This window comes from Phascolarctos cinereus, unplaced genomic scaffold, assembly GCF_003287225.1.
Source record: "Phascolarctos cinereus isolate Bilbo 61053 unplaced genomic scaffold, phaCin_HiC Scaffold_7;HRSCAF=346, whole genome shotgun sequence".
NCBI classification, from domain to species: Eukaryota; Metazoa; Chordata; class Mammalia; order Diprotodontia; family Phascolarctidae; genus Phascolarctos; species Phascolarctos cinereus.
In genome coordinates this window covers 87,614,342-87,620,421 of record NW_027556180.1, presented here as the reverse complement: position 1 = coordinate 87,620,421, position 6,080 = coordinate 87,614,342, and the positions used below count along the sequence as shown (strand labels likewise).

Below are 6,080 nucleotides of genomic sequence, written 5' to 3'. Positions count from 1 at the left end.
CTTCTTTGTACCATGGACTCCTTTGGCAGTCAATCTGGTGAAGCCTATGGACCCCATCTCAGAATAACATTTTAAAATGCAGAAAACAAAATACAGAGGATTACAAGGGAAACCAATTATTTTGAAATACAATTATAAAAACAGATTTTTTTAAAAAAAGTTTGCAGACCCAAATGTAGAACCCCTGCACTAAATTTCACCAATTACGTTTTCCTTTTGTGATCATGCCATGTTCCTCTCCTGGATGTTGCTGTCGTCAAGCTTTGATTTCTTCTTTTTATACACATTAACCTCTACTGACCCAGGAATCTAAGTCTATTTTGGAAAATGGACCCTCAGAAAATAAAGCCCTTGTGTGTCTCCACTGGGAGTTGCACAGCCTTTTATGCTGTCCCAGCCATATCTGAAGTTCAGGGTCCACAGACAGATCTGCCACTCTCTAGCCTTGGAGGATGTTCTATCTGAACTTGGGGTGGAGAACATGGCAGCAGTGGGGGCGGGATTTCTCCAAGATTGATTAAGAGATATTATTACCCAGCTGTTGATGCTGAACATACATTCAATAACGGAAACAAGCCCCCATCCTTTCATTCCTTTTTATTCTGAGGACTTTGTCAAAAGAACACCTACCAGCAATATTGGAGGTGTAGGCGAAATGAATGACTTAGTGGAATCTGAGTATAAGTCATTCAAAATAAGAGCTATCAGTATATTCCTTAGGCATTCAATACTGGTACTATTCTAAAATTTGGCTTACGTATGGTTGACTCAATGGCTCTAGCCCATAACATGTTGATGAGTAACACAATATAAACTAAGAATGGCATTGGGTTATAGCTAAAAACCCTATTTCCCTGAGGAGCTCAAAGCACTTTACCATGCCACCACCCACACATCCTTCCTCTCCTCTTTTCTACCACTAGTTCTGGTAGCAAGATTCCAATCTACAATACCATTCCTGGAAAGATATGTCTATTTTCCAATGGATCCCTTCACCATCCCTGTTCTTCTCAGTCCAAACTACCCCTCCCTGGTCACCATTCCCTTATACGTGCTGTATTGCTTTGTTATGAGAATGCAAGCTCCTTGAAAGCAGAGACTACCTTTCTTTTTGTACCCTCAAATCTTTCCATTTGTTTTGTATAGTACAGTGCCTGGCATAAAATAAACACCTAATAAATTGTTTTCATTCTTTCATTCATTAATTCACTGCTGTTGGGGGCCAACCTGGAGCACTGGAAATGAAAGGGTTGGGATTCTCATGAGACGCAAACCAATGTACTAGTGCTGCTACCATCTGCATGAAATGTTTGCTTATGTTTGCCCTGCTCCTCCTGTCTAAGACTGCTGTTCCTAGGAGAGGCAGCCTGGCTAAGCTGAATGGCATCCCTAGTCTCTGGACCCTTAAACATAAAATGCACATAAAGCAGTGGCTAAGCTTGTAGCACGCCCAGAGTACCTTAAGACCAAGACAACTACTCTGGTCCAATTTTATCTAGTTATCTGATGCTTTGGAGAAACACCCAGAGAATATCAGCTGCCATATCATTCAGTGGAGCTCAAATGAAAAGAGAAGGAAGAGGAGGAGGAGGAGGAGATAGAGGAAAAGGAGGCAGAAGAGGAGGAAGAGAAAAGAAGGAGAAAAAGGAGGAAGAGGAGAAAAAGAAGATAATGATGATGATGATGATGATGACAAGGACAATAATGACAATGACAGTAAAAAGAGAGAGGTGGCCTTAGAGTCAGGAAGATAAAACTTCAAGTCCCCCTTCACATACTAGCTACGTGACCCTGGGCAAGTCAATGAACCTTTCAATGCCCCAGGCAACTTTCTTACTATAAGTTAAAGAGCATTTGCCCAGTTGCCCTGGTAGATGGAGCTTCTTATTGGGAGTTTCCTCCGCCAGTGAAATCCCAGAGCCAAAACAACAACAACCAATATTTACCTACCATTATTGCGAAATACATTACATGCATTATCTCTTTTATGTTCCCAATAACTAGGTACTACAGGAATTATTACCCCAATCAGATGAATAATAGATAATAAAATGGATAAATGACAGATAAGTAGATGAGAGAGAGAGAGAGAGAGAGAGAGAGAGAGAGAGAGAGAGAGAGAGAGAGAGAGAGAGAGAGAGAGAGAGAGAGAGAGAGAGAGAGAGAGAGAGAGAGAGAGAGAGGGAGGGAGGGAGAGAGAGAGAGAGAGAATATTAAGTGCTTACTAAGAACTGGAGATACAAATTCAGGCAAGCTTGACAGTGTTTGACCTCAAGGAACTAACATTCTAATGGGGGAAGACAATACATTAAGAGTGTTGCTGTGTAGATGAGGGAAGAAACATTTTTAATCATGTTGAGAAAGTGTGATCTTTCCTGGTTATTTCAGGAAATCTTGGTTTTCTTAGTAAAGGACACCTGTCAGAAACCCTAGGGCCCATACTGTGAACCTTCAGCAAATCATTTAATTCCTCTGCACTTGACTTCTTCATCTGTAAAAAGACACAACACTCATGCAAATGATTAAAGTGGTTGGGAGGTCTCAAAATTCAATTAGTTCAATTCAACAATTAAGTCCTTACTCCATGCTCCATGTGTTGGGCCAGGTACTGCTGGGAGTAGTTGAGAACAGAGAAAATTCAAGACAAATAAGACATGGTCCTTGCCTTCATGAAAATTTCAGTCCATTAGAAGATATACACACAAAGAACTATAATGCAAAACTATAATAATAACTGACATTTATATAAGCACTTCAACATTTATGTAGGTTTGTTTATCTGAGTCCCACAACAATCCTTCAAACTACATGGGATGAGAAAAATATCAAGAAACGAGAAGTTTAAGAATGAGAATAATTAGGTTTTAAATTGAAAACCACCTGAGCACATACTACAAAGTCTTCATAGGCAGCTGCAACATCTATGTACAGGATATGAATACTACCTCCTTCAAAAAGATGAGGAAATTGAAAGCTCAGAGAATTGCCCAGAGTTACACAGCTAACAAGGGGGAGGGGGGCAGGATTTGAGCCCACGTCTTTTTAAGTAAGGGTCCAACACTTTTCTCCCTAGGCTGTACTGCCTTTCGAAAACAAGACTCAATTAAGAAAGATATAAAAAGTCATTTTGTAAAGTCTCAGGAAGGAAAGATGCTGAGACCCTGTAACAATATAAGGGTTTGTTTGGAGATCTCAGATTGAAACGCTTCAAAGAAGCCAATTATATTTAACAAAAATTGGGCATGTAATAACGTGTGTTTCTGTCTCCTTTTTCATCTTTGCTCTTGGAAAGTAGACTGAGATAAGGACAGTTAGAATAGGCATATTAAGTGAAATGTTAATATTCCATCAAGGAGGGATTTGCAGCCGATGTTTTTTCTTCCAACACCAGTACTGGAAAATTATGTGTTTGTGTGTGGCTTTTACAAAAATCTTATTACAATTGAGAACAGCTGAGTTAGAAAACCCTTGGAGAACGGCATTCATCATAATGCAAATGTCAACAGACTCTTCACCAGGCAGCACTTTGAGGCAGCTTACCATAATTACTCTTCCTCCAGCCACAACTATAAGAAAGCACACCGCTAACCTTTGCCTGGCTTGCGTCAAAGAAATGCTGAACATTTTCTCTCTCTCTCTCTCTCTCTCTCTCTCTCTCTCTCTCTCTCTCTCTCTCTCTCTCTCTCTCTCTCTCTCTCTCTCTCTCTCTCTCTGTTGTGTGTGTGTGTGTGTGTGTGTGTGTGTGTGTGCATGTTTTTTCCCCAACATAAAATGTTTCCAGAAAACAGCCTTCTTTAATTTGGGTAACATTTAACTTTTTCCATACATGCTTTGGAAAAGCTACTAATGAAGTTACAAGAGAACCCCACTGAACAAAGGTGAGTGTCTTCCCAGCCACCTGTGCCTGTCTGGATATATGCTGTCGTTGGAGTTATGTAGTGGTATTTTCCATGTGTGGCCATACCCACACACGTGCATATATATGAATGTTTCTGAGGGGCAGTATATGGTAATGAATAGAGATCTTCCTGAAAAAAACAAATGGTTCCAAGTCAAGATATCCAAATGGGATCTAGGATTCTGGACAGGAAATAGTAATCAGAAGGAGAACAACTGTTAGTTCAGTGAAAGATGGAAATTGTTGAAGTGTGGAGAGTGAAACTAGAAAAAAACTTCCTCTCTGAGTAGCCAGGAGACAGTTTTATATAGAGTGAGAATGCAATCAAAACTAAGGATTATGGGCTTCTAGGCATGGAAATAGTCTACACAGACAGAGATACCCAGACTGAGAGAATTCAGCAAGAATGGTCTCTCTCATGGGACTGAATTAGTCTCTATACTTACTCTATTGCCTTCCTGGACACTTTTTTAAAAAGCTGCACCACGCTCTTTTCAAGCTCCACAGAGCCGGGGCTGCGCTTCTCTAATTGGGAGTGTGAGCCGGGACTATTTCTGGAGCTGCCCCTCCAAGAGGGCAGCCGCATTTGCAGCAAACGGCAGCAGCGGGGGCGGGAGGAGCCAGAGCAGGGAAGCTTAGCGAGGTCATTCGCTCGCAGTCCGCGCTGCTCCCCCGCAACCCGCAGCTACGCACCCAAGCCGGCCCGCTGCCGAACGCCATCCCCCTACCCTTTACCACCTCTCATTAGAGAAGGGGGAGGATGAATGAATCTAGTTCGAAGTCCAGCCAGCCTCTGGCCTCCAAACAGGACAAAGACGGGTCTGAGAGGAGAGGGCGAGGTCGACCCCGGAAACAACACCCGAAGGAGCCCAGTGAGGACCTCGGGGCAGACCGAAAGGGAGTAAGAGCAAGGGGGCTGCCAAAGGCCGGAGAACTGCCACCGCACCAGGGAGGAAACCAAGAGGTAGACCCAAAAAGCTGGAGAAAGAAGAGGAAGAAAGGATATCCCAGGAGTCTGCAGTAACCAAATCTGCTTATATCTCGCTACCTCGTTCCCCTTGATGACGATGACAAACCGCGGCGACCCTTTCATTCTGGGACTAGACAGAAAAATGTTGATCTTTAAGTCCTCATTTTTCTTCCCCCACCGTTCCTTTCCCTCAATCTGCCCTTCCTGGTTTTACTGGTCAGAGAAATAATAGCTCTACCTGGGAAAAATGCCTCCCCATTCACACATTGGACGTATTCACACTGACCCTGGCCACCCCATATGGGATTGTGCTGGGTAGGGTGGAGCAGGCAGCAGGTGGTTGAGCCTCCCTCCCCCCATCTCCCACATCCATCCATCCAGCCATCCACCCATCCATAGACACACCCATCCTTTCCCAGGATTGGGATTTCTTTTGTATTCCTCCTTCGCCGGACTGAGCTAACCTTTTGACTTAGCTGCCAACACCTGTTTCTTTGTCTCTTGCCCCTCTGGAATGGGACCAGGGTTCCTGTTTTCCCATCCCCCCCTCCCCTACTCCAACTCAAAAGGGTTTGACAGGGAAGGACAGATGTGTGAGTATCTTGATCCTGACGACTCATCTTCAATTGACTTCTGTTTGGGGATATTCTGTACCCCCACCACCCCTTCTTTCTACCTTCTACTCACTCAAGATTGGTCCCAAGGGTGGAGATGGGAGCAGACTTTTAACTGGGAGTAGAAGGGGGGGTCCAATACCCATCCCTTTCCCCCTTCTGCCCTCTCCACACTCTGGCATTTCCTGAGTATCAAACTGGCATGGGGCTGGGCTGGAGCCTAAGGTGTCAGGCACTAACTGAGAAGTAGCTAAGGGGAAGGGAGAGGGTCTGATTCATCTGTTTCCTTGCTGCTCAGAATATCTAGGGAGAAGGGGGGGACTTGACAATACTATTAAATTCCCCCAATCCGGGGCTGGCCTTCCCTGGCCCGTGATTTTTGCCTTTGGAATGCATGTTTTGTAAGGATTTTTCCTCCCAGCCCCCCCATCCCTCCTTTCAGAATGTCATACCTCCCCTAGGAGCTGGTCACATCTTCCCTCCGTTCACAATCTACCTCTGAACACATTTTGGTGGTTTTCCTTTTTTAAATGGTTTTGTTCGTACATTCTGTGGCTTCCAGACTCAGCCATGCAGTTTTGCTGCTTGTCACGTTCAC

The 6,080-nt window shown here is 43.9% G+C and overlaps 1 pseudogene; it reads left to right on the top strand.

Annotated features, from left to right (window-relative positions):
* The first annotated feature begins 4,505 nt into the window (after positions 1-4,505).
* Positions 4,506-5,845, top strand: LOC110197387 (high mobility group protein HMG-I/HMG-Y-like; annotated as a pseudogene).
* The last annotated feature ends 235 nt before the right edge of the window (positions 5,846-6,080 follow it).